Source organism: Pseudophryne corroboree, chromosome 5 (genome assembly GCF_028390025.1).
Source record: "Pseudophryne corroboree isolate aPseCor3 chromosome 5, aPseCor3.hap2, whole genome shotgun sequence".
Classification (NCBI taxonomy): domain Eukaryota; kingdom Metazoa; phylum Chordata; class Amphibia; order Anura; family Myobatrachidae; genus Pseudophryne; species Pseudophryne corroboree.
The window spans coordinates 97,391,732-97,413,377 of record NC_086448.1 but is presented as its reverse complement, the minus strand read 5'-3'; the positions used below and the strand labels follow the sequence as shown (position 1 = coordinate 97,413,377).

At 48.5% G+C, this 21,646-nt stretch overlaps 1 protein-coding gene and 1 pseudogene across 1 annotated transcript in view; both read right to left on the bottom strand.

Moving 5' to 3' along the window:
• The window catches only part of RUNDC3B (RUN domain containing 3B), a 596,000-nt gene that overhangs the window by 548,378 nt on the left and 25,976 nt on the right, over positions 1-21,646 (bottom strand). The window lies entirely within an intron of this gene.
• Positions 10,858-10,976, bottom strand: LOC134930539 (5S ribosomal RNA; annotated as a pseudogene).

Below are 21,646 nucleotides of genomic sequence, written 5' to 3'. Positions count from 1 at the left end.
TCTTTGGACATCAAGGATGCTTACCTCCATGTCCCAATTTACCCTTCTCACCAAGGGTACCTCAGGTTTGTGGTACAGAACTGTCACTATCCGTTTCAGACGCTGCCGTTTGGTTTGTCCACGGCACCCCGGGTCTTTACCAAAGTAATGGCCGAAATGATGATACTCCTTTGAAGGAAGGGAGTTTTAGTTATCCCTTACTTGGACGATCTCCTGATAAGGGCAAGATACAGGGAACAGTTGGTAGTCGGGGTAGCACTATCTCAAGTAGTGTTGCGGCAGCACGGTTGGATTCTCAATATTCCAAAATCGCAGCTGATCCCGACGACACGTCTTCTATTCCTAGGGATGATCCTGGACACAGTCCAGAAAAAGATGTTTCTCCCGGAGGAGAAAGCCAGGGAGTTATCCGAACTAGTCAGAAACCTCCTAAAACCAGGCCAAGTGTCAGTGCATCAATGCACAAGGGTTCTGGGAAAAATGGTGGCTTCCTACGAAGCAATCCCATTCGGCAGATTCCACGCAAGAACTTTCCAGTGGGACCTGCTGGACAAATGGTCCGGATCGCATCTTCAGATGCATCGGCGGATAACCCTGTCACCAAAGACAAGGGTGTCTCTCCTGTGGTGGTTGCAGAGTGCTCATCTTCTAGAGGGCCGCAGATTCGGCATTCAGGACTGGGTCCTGGTGACCACGGATGCCAGCCTGCGAAGCTGGGGAGCAGTCACACAGGGAAGAAATTTCCAGGGCTTGTGGTCAAGCCTGGAGGCATCACTTCACATAAATATCCTGGAGCTAAGGGCCATTTACAATGCCCTAAGCCAAGCAAGACCTCTGCTTCAAGGTCAGCCGGTGCTGATCCAGTCGGACAACATCACGGCAGTCGCCCACGTGAACAGACAGGGCGGCACAAGAAGCAGGAGGGTAATGGCAGAAGCTGCAAGGATTCTTCGCTGGGCGGAAAATCATGTGATAGCACTGTCAGCAGTGTTCATTCCGGGAGTGGACAACTGGGAAGCAGACTTCCTCAGCAGGCACGACCTCCACCCGGGAGAGTGGGGACTTCACCCAGAAGTCTTCCACATGATTGTAAACCGTTGGAAAAAAACAAAGGTGGACATGATGGCGTCCCGCCTCAACAAAAAACTGGACAGGTATTGCGCCAGGTCAAGGGACCCTCAGGCAATAGCTGTGGACGCTCTGGTAACACCGTGGGTGTACCAGTCAGTGTATGTGTTCCCTCCTCTGCCTCTCATACCCAAGGTACTGAGAATTATTAGACGGAGAGGAGTAAGAACTATACTCGTGGCTCCGGATTGGCCAAGAAGGACTTGGTACCCGGAACTTCAAGAGATGCTCACAGAGAACCCGTGGCCTCTACCTCTAAGAAGGGACCTGCTCCAGCAAGACTTACCGCGGCTGTGTTTGACGGCATGGCGGTTGAACGCCGGATCCTGAAGGAAAAAGGCATTCCGGAAGAAGTCATTCCTACCCTGATCAAAGCCAGGAAGGATGTGACCGCAAAGCATTATCACCGCATTTGGCGAAAATATGTTGCGTGGTGCGAGGCCAGGAAGGCCCCAACGGAGGAATTTCAACTGGGTCGATTCCTGCATTTCCTGCAAACAGGAGTGTCTATGGGCCTAAAATTAGGATCCATTAAGGTTCAGATTTCGGCCCTGTGGATTTTCTTCCAGAAAGAACTGGCTTCAGTTCCTGAAGTTCAGACGTTTGTCGAGGGGGTGCTGCATATACAGCCTCCTTTTGTGCCTCCAGTGGCACCTTGGGATCTCAATGTAGTTTTGGGGTTCCTAAAATCACATTGGTTTGAACAGCTTAAATCTGTGGATTTGAAATATCTCACATGGAAAGTGGTCATGCTGTTGGCCCTGGCTTCGGCCAGGCGCGTGTCAGAATTGGCGGCTTTATCTTATAAAAGCCGTTACCTGATTTTTCTTACGGACAGGGCAGAATTGAGGACTCGTCCTCAATTTCTCCCTAAGGTGGTTTCAGCGTTTCACCTGAACCAGCCTATTGTTGTACCTGCGGCTACTAGGGACTTGGAGGACTCCAAGTTGCTGGACGTTGTCAGGGCCCTGAAAATATACGTTTCCAGGACGGCCGGAGTCAGAAAATCTGACTCGCTGTTTATCCTGTATGCACCCAACAAGCTGGGTGCTCCTGCTTCTAAGCAGACTATTGCTCGTTGGATTTGTAGTACAATTCAGCTTGCACATTCTGTGGCAGGCCTGCCACAGCCAAAATCTGTAAATGCCCACTCCACAAGGAAGGTGGGCTCATCTTGGGCGGCTGCCCGAGGGGTCTCGGCTTTACAACTTTGCCGAGCAGCTACTTGGTCAGGGGCAAACACGTTTGCAAAATTCTACAAGTTTGATACCCTGGCTGAGGAGGACCTGGAGTTCTCTCATTCGGTGCTGCAGAGTCATCCGCACTCTCCCGCCCGTTTGGGAGCTTTGGTATAATCCCCATAGTCCTTACGGAGTTCCCAGCATCCACTAGGACGTCAGAGAAAATAAGAATTTACTTACCGATAATTCTATTTCTCGTAGTCCGTAGTGGATACTGGGCGCCCATCCCAAGTGCGGATTGTCTGCAATACTTGTACATAGTTATTGTTAACTAAATCGGGTTATTGTTGTTGCAAGCCATCTATCCAGAGGCTCCTCTGTTATCATGCTGTTAACTGGGTTCAGATCACAAGTTGTACGGTGTGATTGGTGTGGCTGGTGTGAGTCTTACCCGGGATTCATAAATCCTTCCTTATTGTGTACGCTCGTCCGGGCACAGTATCCTAACTGAGGCTTGGAGGAGGGTCATAGGGGGAGGAGCCAGTGCACACCAGGTAGTCCTAAAGCTTTACTTTTGTGCCCAGTCTCCTGCGGAGCCGCTATTCCCCATGGTCCTTACGGAGTTCCCAGCATCCACTACGGACTACGAGAAATAGAATTATCGGTAAGTAAATTCTTATTTTCCGCTAGGATCCGGCGTTCAACCGCCATGCCGTCAAACGCAGCCGCGGTAAGTCTTGGAACAGACAGGGGCCCTGTTGCAACAGGTCCTGTTTGAGAGGCAGAGACCACGGGTCCTCTGAGAACATTTCTTGTAGTTCTGGGTACCAAGTTCTTCTTGGCCAATCCGGAGCAAAGAATATTGTACTCCCTCCTCCTTTTCTTACAATTCTCAGCCCTTGGGTATGAGAGGAAGAGGATGGAATACCTAGACCAACTGGAACACCCACGGTGTTACTAGTGCGACCACAGCTATCGCCTGAGGGTCCCTTGACCTGGCGTAAAACCTTTTTTAGCCTTTTTATTGAGGTGAGACCCCATCAAGTCCACCTGAGGCAGTTCCCATCAATTTGCAAACTGCGTGAAGACTTCCTGATGAAGTCCCCACTCTCCCGGGTGGAGGTCGCTCCCGGAATAAACACTGCTGACAGTGTACTTACTTGATTCTCCGCCCAGCGAAGAATTCTGGTGGCTTCTATCCTCGCCACCCTGCTCCTTGTGCCGCCTTGGCGGTTTACATGAGCCCCTGCGGTTTGACTGGATCAGAACCGGTTGGTCGCGAAGCAGGATCTCCGCTAGATTTAGGGCGGTGTATATGGCCCTTAGTTCCAGGAAATTGATGTGAAGGCAAGTCTCTTGACTTGACCACCAACCTTGGAAATTTCTTCCCTGTGTAACTGCTCCCCACCCTCGGATGCTTGCATCCGTGGTCACCAGGACCCAGTCCTGAATGCCGAATCTGCGGCCCTCAAGAAGGTGAGCACTTCGCAGCCACCACAGGAGAGACACCCTGGACCTGGGGGATAGGGTGATTAACCGATGCATCTGAAGATGTGATCCGGACCACTTGTCCAGTAAGTCCCATTGGAAGGTCCTCGCATGGAACCTGCTTAAGGGGATGGCCTCGTATGATGCCACCATTCTTCCCAGGACTCGAGTGCAGTGATGCACTGACACCTGTTTTGGTTTTAATAGATTCCTGACCAGTGTCATGAGCTCCTGAGCTCTCTCTATCGGGAGATAAACCCCTTTCTGGTCTGTGTCTAGGATCATGCCTAGGAGAGGCAGAGGAGCTGTAGGAACCAACTGCGACTTTGGAATATATAGAATCCAGCCGTGTTGCCGTTACACTTCCAGAGAAAGTGATACGCTGTTCAGCCACTACTCTCTCGATCTCGCTTGTATGAGATCGTCCCAGTACGTGATAATAGTGACACCTTGCCTCCGCAGGAGCACCATCATATCCGCCATTACTTTGGTGAATATTCTCGGGGCCGTGGAGGGACCAAACGGCAACGTCTGAAATTGGTAATGACAATCCCGTACCGCAATTCTGAGGTTTGCCTAATGAGGTGGAGAAATGGGGACATGAAGGTATGCATCCCTTATGTCCCGATTTACGATTCCATCTTGAACTTGAACATTTTCAGGTATATGTTCAGGGATTTTAATCCAATATGGGATTGACCGAACCGTCTGGTTTCGGGATTACAACATGGTCGAATAATAACACCCTCTTGTTGAAGGAGGGGACCCTTGACCATCACCTGTTGAAGATACAATTTGTGAATTGCAGTTAACACTGGCTCCCTCTCTTGGGGGGAAGCCCGCAGGTCCGTCGGTGAGGGGGCATCTTCTCACAGTCCAGCTGGTATCCCTGAGACACAATATCTATTGCCCAGGGATCTAACAGGGAGTGAACCCCCTTGTGGCTGAACTTACGAAGGCGTGTCCCCACCGGGACTAGCTCCGCCTGTGGAGCCCCAGCGACAAGCGGTGGATTTTTATAGAGGCCGGGGAGGACTTCTGTTCCTGGGAACTAGCTGTGTTGTGCAGCTTCTTTCCTCTGCCCCCGGCTCTGGCAAGAAAGGACGCACCTCGGACTTTCTTGTTTCTTTATTCGAAAAGCTGCATTTAATAATGTCGTGCTTTCCTAGGCTGTGCAGGAATATAAGGCAAAATATCAGAATTACCAGCTATACCTGTGGAGACCAGGCCCGAGAACCCTTCTCCACACAATCCTCAGCCTTTCATATGCCCCTTAAGTCGGCATCATTTGTCCAATGCATATTTTACAGGATACGTCAAGCAGAAATTGACATAGCTTTGACTCTAGGACCCAGTATACTCATGTCTCTTAGGGCATGCTTTACAATCATATATCTATCACTTAAGACAGCATCTTTAATATATTTATATCTATATGCATACTAGGGTCTCAATCTCTGCTTATAAGGTACCTTTCCACGCTGCCACAGCGCTATAAACCCATGCCGACACAATCGCCGGTCTGGGTAGTATACTAGAACATGCACGCTATCTGCAGGATCCCTGAGAATAGCTAGTGCTACCGTCTGTGCAAACAGGACACCCTAAGGGAAGATTCTCAACACATCCTGGCCCTAGTGGGGAAAGGATACAGTCTGAGAATTCTCTTGTGGGAAGCTGCCATCTCTTGTCTGGAGATTCCCGCTCTTTTTCCTCATGAGAGGAGGGAAATTTACCTCAGCATTCTTCCTCTTTACATGTGTACTCTCGTGTCAGTGACAGATGAGTTATCAGTGATATGCAAATCATCTTTTATTTCAATAATCATATATTGAATATTTTTTTTAGCCCTCTTGGCTGTAACTTTGCATTATCTTAGTCGACAGTGGAGTTAAACTCCCTGTCGATACCAGTGTTTGTTAATTTGGATAGTGAGCATAGAGAGACTCTGAAGGTCTCTGTGACATAGGGACAGACCAGGGTAGAATTCCTTTCTGTTCCCTAACCTTTTGTGCAATAATTTTACCTCAGCACTTACACATATCCAAACAGGTGTCGGCGTTGTCGACGGAGACACCCTCCTACACACATATCTGCTCCATCACCTCCTTAGAAGAGCCTTTTACCTCAGACATGTCGACACGCGCGTACCGACACACCACACACACAGGGGATTCTCTATTTGAAGACAGTTCCCCCACAAGGCCCTTTGGAGAGACAGAAAGAGAGTATGCCAGCACACACCACAGCGCTATATAACCCAGGGATTTACACTTCAATATGTGTTTACCCTGTAGCTGCTGATTATCACCGTTTTGCGCCTAAATTTATGTGCCCCCCCCCCCTCTCTTTTTGCCCCTGGAGTACCTGGATACTGCAGGGGAGAGCCCAGGGAGCTTGCTTCCAGCAGAACTGTGAAGTAAAATGGCGCTGGTGTGCTGAGGAAGAAGGCCCCGTCCCCTCAGCGGCGGGCTTCTGTCCCGCTTTAATCTGTGTAAAAAATGGCGGGGTTTTCCCTATATACAGTCTAGGACTGTATATATGGGTATTTTTGCTGCCCAAGGCGCTCCCCCCCCCCCCCCCCCCCCCAGCGCCCTGCACCCTACAGTGACCGGAGTGTGTAAGTGTGCTGGGGAGCAATGGCGCACAGCTGCGGTGCTGTGCGCTACCTTAGTGAAGAACGGAGTCTCCGTGCCGCCGATTTCGAAGTCTTCTTGCTTCTCCTGGACTTCAGTGCTTCTGGCTCTGTGAGGGGGACGGCGGCGCGGCTCCGGGAACAGACCGCCAGTGTTCGATCCCTCTGGAGCTAATGGTGTCCAGTAGCTTAGAAGCACAACCCGGCAGCATGCAGGCAGGTTTGCTTCTCTCCCCTCAGTCCCTCGTAGCAGTGAGTCTGTTGCCAGCAGAGCTCACTGAAAGTAAAAAACCTAAGAAATATCTTTCTTTTTCTAGCAGGCTCAGGAGAGCCCACTAGGTGCCTCTGCTCTGTCCGGGCACAGATTCTAACTGAGGTCTGGAGGAGAGGCATAGAGGGAGGAGCCAGTGCACAGCAGATATAGTACTAAATCTTTCTTAGAGTGCCCAGTCTCCTGCGGAGCCCGTCTATTCCCCATGGTCCTTACGGAGTCCTCAGCATCCACTTAGGACGTTAGAGAAATGTAGGTAGTATGTGTGGGGAGCGGGTGCAGGGTTAGGAGTAGTGTAATGTAGGTAGTATGTGCAGGGAGCAGGTGCAGGGTTAGGGGTAGTGTAATGTAGGTAGTATGTGCAGGGAGCGGGTGCAGGGTTAGGGGTAGTGTAATGTAGGTAGTATGTGCAGGGAGCAGGTGCAGGGTTAGGGGTAGTGTAATGCAGGTAGTATGTGTGGGGAGCGGGTGCAGGGTTAGGGGTAGTGTAATGTAGGTAGTATGTGTGGGGAGCGAGTGCAGGGTTAGGGGTAGTGTAATGCAGGTAGTATGTGTGGGGAGCGGGTGCAGGGTTAGGGGTAGTGTAATGTAGGTAGTATGTGTGGGGAGCAGGTGCAGGGTTAGAGGTAGTGTAATGCAGGTAGTATGTGCGGGGAGCAGGTGCAGGGTTACTGGTAGTGTAATGTGGGTAGTATGTGCGGAGAGTGGGTGCAGGGTTAGGGGTAGTGTAATGTGGGTGGTATGTGCGGAGAGTGGGTGCAGGGTTAGGGGTAGTGTAATGTGGGTAGTATGTGCGGGGAGTGGGAGCAGGGTTAGGGTTAGTGTAATGTAGGTAGTATGTGTGGGGAGCAGGTGCAGGGTTAGCGGTAGTGCAATGTAGGTAGTATGTGCGGGGAGAAGGTGCAGGGTTAGGGGTAGTGTAATGTAGGTAGTATGCGCAGGGAGCAGGTGCAGGGTTAGGGGTAGTGTAATGTAGGTAGCATGTGCAGGCAGCAGGTGCAGGGTTAGGGGTAGTGTAATGTAGGTAGTATGTGTGGGGAGCAGGTGCAGGGTTAACGGTAGTGTAATGCAGGTAGTATGTGCAGGTAGCGGGTACAGGGTTAGGGGTAGTGTAATGCAGGTAGTATGTGTAGGGAGCAGGTGCAGGGTTAGGGGTAGTGTAATGTAGGTAGTATGTGCGGGGAGCGGGTGCAGGGTTAGGGGTAGTGTAATGCAGCTAGTATGTGCGGGGAGTGGGTGCAGGGCTAGGGGTAGTGTAATGTAGGTAGTATGTGCGGGTAGTGGGTGCAGGGTTAGGGGTAGTGTAATGTAGAAGTAGTATGTGTGGGGAGCAGGTGCAGGGTTAGGGGTAGTGTAATGCAGCTAGTATGTGCGGGGAGTGGGTGCAGGGCTAGGGGTAGTGTAATGTAGGTAGTATGTGCGGGTAGTGGGTGCAGGGTTAGGGGTAGTGTAATGCAGGTAGTGTGTGTGGAGAGCGGGTGCAGGGTTAGTGTAATGTAGGTAGTATGTACAGGGAGCGGGTGCAGGGTTAGGGGTACTGTAATGCAGGTAGTATGGCCCTCATTCCGAGTTGATCGGTCGCAAGGCGAATTTAGCAGAGTTACACACGCTAAGCCGCCGCCTACTGGGAGTGAATCTTAGCTTCTTAAAATTGCGACCGATGTATGCGCAATATTGCGATTACTAACTACTTAGCAGTTTCAGAGTAGCTCCAGACTTACTCTGCCTGTGCGATCAGTTCAGTGCTTGTCGTTCCTGGTTGACGTCACAAACACACCCAGCGTTCGCCCAGGCACTCCCACCGTTTCCCCGGCCACTCCTGCGTTTTTTCCGGAAACGGTAGCGTTTTCAGCCACACGCCCCTGAAACGCCGTGTTTCCGCCCAGTAACACCCATTTCCTGTCAATCACATTACGATCGCCGGAGCGAAGAAAAAGCCGTGAGTAAAATTACTTTCTTCATAGTAAAGTTACTTGGCGCAGTCGCAGTGCGAACATTGCGCATGCGTACTAAGCGGATTTTCACTGCGATGCGATGAAAAATACCGAGCGAACAACTCGGAATGAGGGCCTATGTGTGGGGAGCATGTGCAGGGTTAGGGGTAGTGTAATGTAGGTAGTATGTGCGGGGAGCAGGTGCAGGGTTAGGGGTAGTGTAATGCAGGTAGTATGTGCTGGGAGCGGGTGCAGGGTTAGGGGTAGTGTAATGCAGGTAGTATGTACAGGGAGCGGGTGCAGGGTTAGGGGTAGTGTAATGCAGGTAGTATGTGCAGGGAGCGGGTGCAGGGTTAGGGGTAGTGTAATGAAGGTATTATGGCCCTTATTCCGAGTTGATCGCTCGCTAGCTGCTTTTAGCAGCAGTGCAAACGCTAGGCCGAAAGGATCACAGCATTGCTACAAAAAAAGATTGTGCAGTTTCAGAGTAGCTCGAGACTTACTGCTAGCTAGTGATCACTTCAGTCTGTTTAGTTCCTGTTTTGACGTCACAAACACGCCCTGCGTTCGGCACTTCTGTGCATGCATATGGGGCGCAGTGCGCACTTGCGACTTACTTTCACAAAAGCCGTTGCAGTTTCACACAAGGTCTAGCGACGCTTTTCAGTCGCTCTGCTGGCCGCAGAGTGATTGACAGGAAGTGGGTGTTTCCGAGTTGTTCGCTCGCTAGCTGCTTTTAGCAGCAGTGCAAACGCTAAGCCGCCGCCCTCTGGGAGTGTATCTTAGCTTAGCATAAGTGCGACCGAAAGGTTCGCAGAATTGCCACCAAAAAAGATTGTGCAGTTTCAGAGTAGCTCGAGACTTACTCCTAGCTAGCGACCACTTCAGTCTGTTTAGTTCCTGTTTTGACGTCACAAACACACCCTGCGTTCGGCCAGCCACTCCTGCGTTTTTATGCGACACGGCTGCGTTTTTTCACTCGCTCCCCGAAACGGTCAGTTACCACCCAGAAACACCCACTTCCTTTCAATCACTCTGCGGCCAGCAGTGCGACTGAAAAGCGTCGCTAGACCTTGTGTGAAAGTACATCGGCTTTTGTGAAAGTACTTCGCGCGTGTGCACTGCGCACCATATGCATGCGCAGAAGTGCCGCTTTTCTACCTATTCGCTGCACTGCGACCGAAAGCAGCTAGCGATCAACTCGGAATGAGGGCCATTATGCACACTGTGTATGATCTGAAGCTCCTCATCTAGGAAAATCTGCTATGCCAGTGGTGTAACTACATTGCACCGGGGCCCGCGGCACTGAAGGGGCCCTCAGCGGCACTGACAACAGTTTTAATAATTAGACAGACTCATTACAGTATACTACAGCCGACCGTGGGCTGAAACAATGAGTTGTGCATCTGGGGAATGTGCGGTCCTGCTGCCGCACATGTGCATTGGCTGTGGGTGATCTGAACTAGGAAGCAGTCTGATAGGGTTACACTATCAATGCAAAAGAAAAAAGGGATGTTCCGCACTGGTAAGTGATAACAGACAAAACCTTGTCCTAGGTAAAATGTCTGTGACCGACTTTGGAAAATGTAACACAATGTGTAATTATAACCGTCGGTGGTACTCCCTGAGTCAATAAATTTACATTGGGAATAAAAAGAAAAAAGAAAGACTCTTATCTGAAAAGATTCATAGACAATACAATTTAACCTTTATTGGGAATCATATAAAATATAGTGTGACAAACATAATATGGTATTCTAGATAAGAATATATAGAACTAATAATTAGTAAATACTGCCAAGGTGAAAAATTGTTATGTATAGTAACAGGAGTAGCTTAACATATGTCCACTAGGTAGATAGCTAGAGTCTCCTATAATGGTGTCCCGTGTATTGAACTTAGCGCCAATAAATGAAATGATTTGTTTCCTAATGTGGTATCGGTCCACCTTCTGTGTAAATATCTAACAGTGGTGTCACCATAGGCATTTTGATGCAGCAGATTAGACAGAAGTGTATAATCTGCTAGGTACGTAAGAATAGATGATTATTATCAGATTATTGATTCAACTATGAAAGGTGGTACTTGAGCCACAATAAGTTTGAAAAGGAGACTTGAACGTTCTCCTATGGCACCCATAGTGATAGATCTATTAACTCTGTTGAAAGAAGAAAAGAAGAAAAGCAAGAATGAGGGAATGTTCCTTCTGCTTTCCAGCAAAGTTTACTGCACCTGGTGTTCCTTGGCAGTCTCCCAAACAAGTACTAACCAGGCCTTCCAGAGCTTTGCTTCCAAGATCAGACAGGATTAGACGTCTCCTGTGGAGTATGGCCGTAAACAGCTGGATGAGAGAGTACTAATTCCTGATAAACAGAATTGTGCTTCTGCTGTCCAGAAATGAGGCTCCGCAAAGATTGGTCACTGCCAAAGTAGTGACCAAAAATGGATGAGAGAGCACATTGGCACAGATGTGCAGGAGTCCAAGAAAAGAAGATAATAGCAATAAATGCCCATATGGCATAAATTGGGTATATAAGAAAAGGAGAAGAACAGAAGAGGATAATTAGTTGTGAATCTATGCACAGCAGCCAAATGCTTTTTATTCCCAAGGGTTACACTATCACGCTGCTTCCAGCTCTGCCTCAGGCAGCCTCCGATTATAGAGCTGTCTCTAGGCAAGAGAAAAATCGTAAATTCGCCTGAAAATATTCAGTTTCATGTTGCAAATTTCTACGAAAAATATTTGTCACTTCCACGTAAAATATGCACTAGACGACGTCGCCTACTGTTTACCTCCACGAGCCGGGCGGTTGGCGGCCACCCGCACACACTGAGCAACATGACCGTTCATATCGCTCAGTGATGTCACGCAGCGGCCGTCTGTGCATGCAGCTGCCAACAGCAACGATAGTTGCCGACCCGGGGACCGCGCATCAATCCGCGCTGGTGGCATACACACTTGCCGAGAAAATGAGCTATATCGCTCAGGAAGGGGGAAAATGAGCGATGTCACTCATTTTCACGGCAAGTGTGTACAGGCCTATAATGTTTTGTTTGTTCTCCATTTTTATCCTGATCCCTTACCTCAGCTTCTAACTTCTCCAGTTTCATCCGGTGTACATACAGTAAGTCCCGCAGTTGGCAGGGAAAAAGCAGAATTTCTCTCATCGCGTCATGCCACAATGTTCTCATACGCTGCGTGAAATGTTTGTCCCAGGATAATTTATTTATATTTTTCCTTGAAAGGTAACCAGAGACTGGGGCGCACACTCCAGCCGAACAATCCGCACAATTAAGATGTTTAAGTGTTTCTTATTGATGGAAAGGGGTAGTATAACCCGCTGAATAAGGCACAACAGGTACATTTATATTTTTCCAATCACTTTATAACACAAGTGCTTTTATGAAAAGAAGGAAATATTACGGTAGAGCCCTGAGTGGGTGTTTATGTTTTACATATGATAATGTGATTTTGTACAACAGCTCCCAAATTACTGCCATGCATGTTATTAGCTGATACTATGCTGAGAACACTTGATTTATTTTTTTTCTCTGTTGTTTCCTTGGCATATACAGTACCTAGTATATACTTACCGACATTTACTTTCTCCTCTCCGGGAGAAGCCCGGAGAGGAGACGCTGCAGTGACTTCGGGGGGCGGGGCCGGACGGTGACATCACTAAGCGATTTGTGTCATTTTAACCCCTTCTCCACCCGACGAACCCGTGAATCGGGAGGTTATCTCTCCATCCTGCTTGCATCACTAGGGTGCGAGCAGGATGCGGGAGACCTGCCCACTCTTCCGGGGGTGCGGGGGGCTACCCCAAAAAACGGGAGCCTCCCGCAGCTTCCGGTAGAGTAGGTAAGTATGACCTAGTTACTATTATGACACCTGTTTTCTTCAAGTGACAGCCAGGGGTTCAAGACTCCTCCTGCATTAAATTGTTGCCTTTTATAGAAAGTAATCATTTGGGAGAGGAGATTCAGTGCCGTTACCAGGGCCGTCAATGGGCTCTTTCCCAAGGGCCCCAGGAGTGTAAGGGCCCTAGGCTTATATCTGAGGGTCCCCTCTTTCCAGGAGTATCAGATTTTTTAAAATCGGCCCTGGGGAACCAGAGACATCCCACTTCAAAGCAGTGGTCCCCATCTAAGCCTGTTAATTGCTCTTCCCAGCCAGATATCTCGATTCTCGAGTTCTGTCTGACTTAGAGTTTTTCTGAGGTTTTACTCCAAAAGCTGGGACTCTCTTCTCTTCTGGTGGACACTGGCAGCTTGTCTCTATTATGTTCAAAGCCAGAGATATCAGCAGAGGCATAACTAGGGTTTTTGGAGCCCAGTGCAGGATGGAAAATGGCGGCGCCCCCCCCCCCCCCCCCCCAAAAAAGGCATACAAAAGGAAGCATGTGCACACAAAAATGGGCGTGGCCACACACCACACGGGGTGTGGCCACGCTCCAGAACGGGTGTGGCCACTGAAAATGGCCCACAGTGCCGGGATACATTGCCCCACAGTGCCGGGATACATTGCCCCACAGTGCCGGGATACATTGCCCCACAGTGCCGGGATACATTGCCCCACAGTGCCGGGATACATTGCCCCACAGTGCCAGTTACATTGCCCCACAGTGCCAGTTACATTGCCCCACAGTGCCAGATACATTGCCCCACAGTGCCGGATACATTGCCCCACAGTGCCGGATACAATGCCCCACAGTGCCGGATACAATGCCCCACAGTGCCGAATACAATGCCCCACAGTGCCAGTTACATGCCCCACAGTGCCAGTCACATGCCCCACAGTGCCAGATACATTGCCCCACAGTGCCAGTTACATGCCCCTCAGTGCCAGTTACATGCCCCTCAGTGCCAGATACATTGCCCCACAGTGCCAGATACATTGCCCCACAGTGCCAGATACATTGCCCCACAGTGCCAGTTACATGCCCCACAGTGCCAGTTACATGCCCCACAGTGCCGGATACATGCCCCTCAGTGCCAGTTACATGCCCCACAGTGCCAGATACATTGCCCCACTGTGCCAGTTACATGCCCCACTGTGTCAGTTACATGCCCCACAGTGCCAGTTACATGCCCCACAGTGCCAGATACATGCCCCTCAGTGCCAGTTACATGCCCCACAGTGCCAGATACATGCCCCTCAGTGCCAGTTACATGCCCCACAGTGCCAGATACATTGCCCCACAGTGCCCGTTACATGCCCCACAGTGCCAGACACATGCCCCTCAGTGCCAGGCCCCACTCAGTGCCAGTTACATGCCCCATTTGGTGCCAGTTACATGCCCCACAGTGCCAGATACATGCCCCACAGTGCCAGTTACATGCCCAACAGTGCCAGATACATGCCCCTCAGTGCCAGGCCCCACTCAGTGCCAGTTACATGCCCCATTTGGTGCCAGTTACATGCCCCACAGTGCCAGATACATTGCCCCACTGTGCCAGTTACATGCCCCACAGTGCCTGATACATTGTCCCACAGTGCCAGATACATGCCCCACAGTGCCAAGCCCCACTCAGTGCCAGTTACATGCCCCATTTGGTGCCAGTTACATGCCCCACAGTGCCAGATATATGCCCCACAGTGCCAGGCCCCACTTGGTGCCAGATACATGCCCCACTGTGCCGCCTGACCCCCCTTCCCCGTCACTTCCCGGCCGGTGGATTCTTGTTGTGAGGGGAGGAGAGCGCAGCGCAGCGCCTCTCCTTCCCCTCGCCGCTCCAGGTCTCCGGCGGCTGTCTGGCGCCGGTTCGCTAGCCAATCAGAGCTCGCGGACCGGCAGCCAATCAGGAGCCGGTCCGCAAGCTCTGATTGGCTAACGCCGGAGACCGGCTAGTGCTGGCAGCGGCGGTGAGGGGAGGGAGAGACGCTGCGCTCTCCTCCCCTCACATTTAGGGTTGACGGGGGCGAGTGGGGCATGATGCCCTGGACGCCGGCGGCGCCCCCCTCTCCTGGACCTGCTAAGGCGCCCAGGGCATGTGCCCCACTCGCCCTTCCCTAGATACGCCTCTGGATATCAGACTTCCAGCAGCTGGTCCCTGCTCCAGCTACACACGCCTAATATGCAGTTTTCTATTTTTTTATTTTTTTCAATATTAATTTTTATTATTTTGTAGATGAACAAAAGTAAATGGGAATGGGGTACTGAAAAGAAAACAATGGGGGGGAGGGACGGGTTGGGGGGTACACAAACAGCTCGACAAACAAATTATTACATAAGGAAAAAAAGAATAAGAGAATCCACTAACAATAGGTCCATATGGAGCTGAATTCATCCAACAATAACTGCAAATCAGTTGGTTAAACTAAGTGTCTCTGCGTCGTGTATCACACCTGGCGGGTGGCTATGCCAGTAGGTGGTCCATGAAAGCCAGCGAAGAAGAGGACAAGATGCAGTGGAGGCATAAGCCACCCCTGCGGTTTCGAATTCACAATGAGATTGTATAGTCTTTTCTATCACGGTTATATGGGGGCCCCCGGGGGAGCGCCATTGACGGGTGATTAGAAGTTTGGTGGTGATAAGTATGTGACCCAAGATATATTTATCGCCCGGCGATAGGTCGCCATAATAGAGGTGTAGAAGAGCTAGCCGTGGGTGTGGAGTTAACTGGTGGCCCAACACCAGGCTTATAAGGTGAAAAACAGAGTTCCAAAGTTGGGTAATCGTTGGACACTCCCAGAAAACATGCAATAAGGTGCCAACATTACCACAGTTGGGCCAACATAGATTAGACGTGGAAGGGTGCATCGCATGCAAGCGGGAAGGGGTGAAATACAAACGGTGGAGGAGTTTATAATATAATTCCATATGTGAAATACATTTAGATATTTTAAAGCATGTTTGGAAGATCGTCTCCCATTCCTCCTCCGAGACGGAGCATCTAAGATCTGTCTCCCATTGCAGTTGAAATGGAGCTTTCTGTAGCGGTTGAGGGTTGATAATATAATTATACCATTTAGTGATGCCTCCCCTGCCCTCCCCGGTATCAAGGAAATTCTGGACAAGCTTAGGAAATGGTGATATAACATGGGGGGAGCTGGAATTCCCGTGAAGCCAGTACCTACGTTGCAAATATTTATAAAATTCCCCATGCAGCAATGAAAACTTTTCTTGTATCTGAGCAAAAGAAAGCAGGGTGTTGTCCACCATTACATCATGGAGAGACAAAATTCCCCTGGATATCCAGGCATCGAATCTCAGATCGGGAATCAGGGAGGCTATGACCGTCAGCGAAAGAGTCGAGGAGGGGAGGACAATACCCGTCCCTCTAAGCGCTACTTACAGCCAGGCGTTCCGAGTAGACTGGACCGTGAGGGATCTAGATATTAACATTTTGCCCTCATTTTTCGGGAGCAGCAATATATCTGTCAGGGGGAGTGGGGAAACAAGTCCCTGTTCAAGGTGAACCCATGGTTTACGGACAGAGTGTGAGTACCAGGCACCTATTTGTGCAAGTCGGCACGCTAATTGATAGGCATGTATATCAGGATGGGCCAGGCCCCCCCTCTCGTTTGGGCCGGATCATCATTTTCCTAGCTAGTCTCGGTTTCCTACCTTTCCATACATAGGAACTAAATATAGCATTAAATTTGGATAGGAGATAGTTAGGCAGGAAAATGGGGATGGCCCGAAATAGATACATAAGCCTCGGAAGAACCGTCATCTTCAGTGCAGCTATTCGTCCTAACCACGATACATGTTGCATCATCCAATCGGAGACCAGGTTGGTGAATTTACGCAATAATGGGGGATAGTTTGCAGAGATCAAATCATCTATCTTCTGGGTGATATGAATCCCCAGATATTTGAGGCTTCCATCCTGCCAGGAATACGTTTAAGAAGCTTTCAACGTGGATAAAAGGGGAGGTGGGAAGTTTATAGGGAGCACTTCCGTTTTGGTATTATTGAGTTTATAATAGGATACCGCAGAATAGTCGGTCAAGAGTGTGTGTAAAGCTTGCAGAGAGTTAGTAGGATCAGTAAGTGTTAAGAGAACATCGTCCGCAAAGAGACATATCTTATGCGATAGTCCTAAATAGTCCACGCCTTTAATTAGGGCCGTAGATCTGATTTTTTTCAGTTAGAGGCTCTATCGCAAGAGTGAATACAAGCGGGGATAGGGGGCACCCTTGGCGTGTACCATTTGTGATCCAAAAGGAAGGAGAAAGGAGTGCATTCACACACACCCTTGCCGAGGGATAAGAGTATAAAGCTAAAATGGAGGTGAGAACTCTGCCATCGAGGCCAAACTTACGTAGCACAGCTTGAAGATATCCCCAGTGGAGGCGATCAAATGCCTTCTCCGCGTCCAACGAAAGCAATAATAAGGGGTCGTCTGAGGCGGAGAAGGCGTCCATCACATTTATTACTCGTCTAGTATTGTCGGGGGACTGTCTACCGGGGACAAATCTTACCTGATCACAATGAACGAGAGAGGGAAAAAGAGTGTTGAGTCTGTTGGCCACTAGTTTTGCATAAATTTTGAGATCAGTATTTAGTAGTGCAATGGGACGATAGTTAGGCATCATAGCGGGGTTCTTCCCTGGCTTGGGGAAGGCAACTACACGAGCCTCCAACATCTCTACCGGAAAGTTCCCGATGGAGGAGGCGTGATTATATACTGAGTCTAGAATCGGGGTGAGGGAGCTTTTGAAGCATTTATAAAATGTATTAATGAACCCGTCAGGGCCTGGTGCTTTATCCAACGGGAGTAAGTCAATCACTTGATCTATTTCCGTAAGGGACCAGGGCTGGTTTAGAGTCTGTAGAGAGTCAGGGTCAAGTGAGGGAGACGCATGTCTTTCAAAAAGGCCGCAATAGAAGCTGGTGTGGGTTGTGGAATAGATGAGCCTTCTTTCAAGTTGTAAAGGGTGGAATAGTACGCGGCAAAGGCGTCAGCAATTGCAGACGGATCTGTTAATTTGATGTTATTTAAATCGACAATCGATTTCACCCTCTCCTTAGCGGTCTTCCCCCTCAGCTTGCGGGCAAGCATTCTACCAGCTCTATCCCCTTGCATATAAAACTTTTGTCGCAATCGGAAAAGGTTTTTGTGGACTTCAGTTAGGGCCAATTTATTTATCTCATCCCTGATACGGATTAGATCACGATAAATTTTCTTATTTGATGGGTTCAACTTAAGTTGGCTTTCCACATCCTTAAGACGGGTTTCAGTTCTATCTGTTGTTCACGGGAAGTTCTACAAATATATGCAGCAGCTTGTATAGCTGCTCCCCTAACTACCGCTTTGAGGGCACACCAGTGTGTAAATATAGATGTGTCAGCTGGGATATTAGTCTCGATGTATAGGGAGAGGGCCTGGGATATCGATATTCGTGAGGAGATAGTCTCCAAGACGCCATAGGGTAGGAGAGGTCCTATTACGTCAAAGGTTCCAATGGACAGAGAGGGCAGAATGGTCAGACCATGATACTGGCAGGATAGAAGCCCTCGATACCTGTTGAAGAGTCCATTTATCTGATATTGCTAGGTTGATCCTAGAGAAAGAACCATGTACTGGGGAGAAAAACGAGTAGTCTCTACAGGTCGGATTTTTAGCTCTCCAGACATCGTAGAGATCATACTGGTGTAAAATATTCCGGAAGGAGTGAGAATTATCTCTGAGCAGGCCTGTACTGGAGACAGAGCGGGTGAGGATCTATCCACCGTGGGATCAGGGGCAACGTTAAAATCCCCCAACAGTAACAGCGCACCCGAGCGGTGCAGCTGGAGGGTCTTAAAGAATTTCCTAAAGAAGGGTATTTGTTTGGTGTTGGGTGCATACAGCATAGCCAAAGTGACTGGTTTGTCCTCCAATTTACCTGTCAGGATGAGGTATCTACCTTCCCAATCCGAGATTCGATGTTCAAGAGAAAAATCACATGTATTAGAAAGTAACAAGGCCACCCCCGCTTTTTTCTTTGGGCCGTTGGACATATAACAGGTGGGGAATTTTCTGTTCATAAGTGAGGGCGGTGATGAAGACATGAAATGAGTCTCCTGAAGAGCCACTATGTGTGCTCTACATTTCGCAAAATGGTTCAGGGCCAAACAACGCTTGTTGGGTGAATTCAGACCTTTCACGTTCAATGAGAGAACTTTAACCATCAGGCATCTTAGGTAACAGTGCTATATACAATCTAAAAGCATGAACTGTATAATGAGCTAAACAGGAACACATGTGTACCAAAACTTGGAAAGACAGAGGGGTATATTTACTAACATTCGTATTTTTCAGAAAGTGGTCAAAGTTCAAACACGAATGACATCGACAGTGTAAATTTGCAACTTTTTTAATTGATTACGACTAATTTACTAAGCTGTCGTATTCGTATTTTTTGTTTTGTCCGATGTCGATGTCATTCGTGTTTTTCTGGTGTATAATGCGGCCGATTTGGTTGTTTTGCGGCCGTGTTTTAAGTTTATTTTACGACTGCGTCACATGTCTGTTACGGCAGTGTTTTTGATTTCGCGGCCGCGTTTTTAATCCTAAGTTTCGTTTTTGTCACGCGTCCGTGATTGGTTGTATTTGTGATGGAGGAGTGTCTGTGCACATTACTATAAAACCGCCCCAAACACACCGCACCTCGTGGGTTTAGCTAGTGGAGAGGAGAGAGGAAGGTGTATTTGGAGTTGGTGAGTTTGGTGGAGTTTTTGGTGGATTTGGAGAGGAGTTTTGTGATTGTTGAGTGCTGTACTGTGTGTGTAAGTAGTCTTGTCATATTTGTTGTATAGTTTTTTCACAGTTTGTCAACTTTTTTGTCCTTGTTTTTTTTAAAAGTCTTTTGTCATTGTTTGTGAGTGAGTGAGCGTGTGTGTTGGCTGTGTGGTGTGTAGTAGTAGTAGTGGAGGAGTGTGTTTTCTGTTTTCTTTTTTCTGTGTTTTGTGTTTGTCCTCATGTCTGACTCAGAGGTCAGTGTGGTGGAGGAGGTTAGTGAGAGGGAGGAGGTGAGTGAGGTGGAGGAGGTGAGTGAGAGGGAGGAGGTGAGTGAGGTGGAGGGGGTTAGTGAGAGGGAGGAGGAGAGTGAGGAGGAGGAGGGGGTGCCTGTTGCTCAGTTTTCTAGTGATAGTGATGGTGCTGTGGCTCCGCAGCCACGCACCACTACCAAAACTGGCCGTAATATTAAGTTCAGCTATGCTGAAAACATGGCGTTGGTGCGGGAGCTGATGAAGCAATTGTTTGGCCAGGATGCTGCCAAGGTGTCCTCCCGCAGGAAGTCTGTCCTGTGGGGGAAAGTAATAGTGGCAGTCAATAGTGAGGGTGTGGTGAGGCGGACTGAGGACACGTGTCGCAAGAGGTTCTACGACATAAAGCGCCGTGTCAAGGCCAAGATGGCCAAAGAGGCTAAATCAGCCCGCCAAACCGGGGGTGGACACCCTTTCCGGGCCACCTATCGGGACTGGGAGGAGCCTGTGCGGGCACTGATTCCTGCAGAAGTGGTGTCTGCAACTCATGTCCGGGATTCGGACCGACCCACGCAGGATAGTGAGTTGGAATTTTTTAAATTATATTGTAAATATTAAAAAATGTAAATGCTGCAAAATTAAATTGTTTTTTTAAGTATGCATATAGAAACATAGAAACATAGAATTTGTCAGCAGATAAGAACCACTTGGCCCATCTAGTCTGCCCCTTATTTTTTTTTTTTTATCACTAACCTTATTTATTTGTAAGGATATCCTTATGTCTATCCCATGCATGTTTAAATTGCTCTACTGTCTTAGCCTCTACCACCTCTGATGGGAGGCTATTCCACTTGTCCACTACCCTTTCTGTGAAATAATTTTTCCGCAAATTTCCCCTGAACCTCCCCCTCTCCAGTCTCAGTGCATGTCCTCGTGTCCTATTGCTTCTCTTCATTTGGAGAATGTTTCCCTCCTGGACTTTGTTAAAACCCTTCATATATTTGAAAGTTTCTATCATGTCCCCCCTTTCCCTTCTCTGCTCCAAACTATACATATTGAGATTTCTTAGTCTTTCTGGGTATGTTTTGTGATGTAGGCCATGCACCATTTTAGTTGCCCTCCTTTGTGTTGGTCATGTATTGCAGGCCTGTGCACCCTTAAGCTGTATTTGTGTTTTTAAACTGCATTTCCCATCATGCCTTGGCTGTTTGTTAATTTTATTGTTTGCAAAATCAGGTGCAGTGCATGCTGGTATGTGTAGTTCCAAAAATTAATCTGAGATATTGCTTGGCCGTAGCTGTTGTATCTAATAGCAGCTTGTTATGATTTGTGTGTGTGTTTTTAAATGGTTTTTTTTTTTTTTGGTAAAGTTTGGTTCAAGTTGCAAGTAATCAATCTCTGCAATATCTGACACACAATTCATCAATGTTACAGATTTATTTTGTGCAACACCATGTTCATTTTTATATACCTAACAAATTAAGGAATCTCGAAGATCTTAAGCAGAAATTAGTTTACTTTACTTTACAATACGTACAAGATGGTTACAGTACACTAAAGGTTTGCAGTTAGCAATGTGTTTTTAAAGTATGGTCATAATGTTTTTTCCCCTTTTTCAACAGTCCGCCAGACCAGCCAGCCAGACAGGCCACAGCCAACTCATGAGGATGCTGGGATTGCAGGTAAGAATTCACTGTAGTCACTTATTCTGCAAACACATAGAAGTACAAAATATTAATCTTTATATATTCACATAGGTTCATCTTCTGTAAGCCGCCCTCCTCTAAGGCGCCCATCACAGGGCTCGGGCCACTTACCCAGGAGGCCAAGTAAGACACGGCGTCTTGATTCCGAATCTGCGGCTCCATCTTCCCCACCCAGGCGGCGCATCTCCGCAGTGTCACCCCAGCCACCACAGGCACTATTGGCGAGTCCACAGAGTGATGAGCCCCGATCACCTCAGTTATCTGGTGAGTAAAAACTTACACTAAACACATACAAAATAATCTACACAGTACAGTTACTATGATGTTAGTTGTAGTTGAGATGACATGTTTGCCATAACAACCAATGAGATTTCACGTATT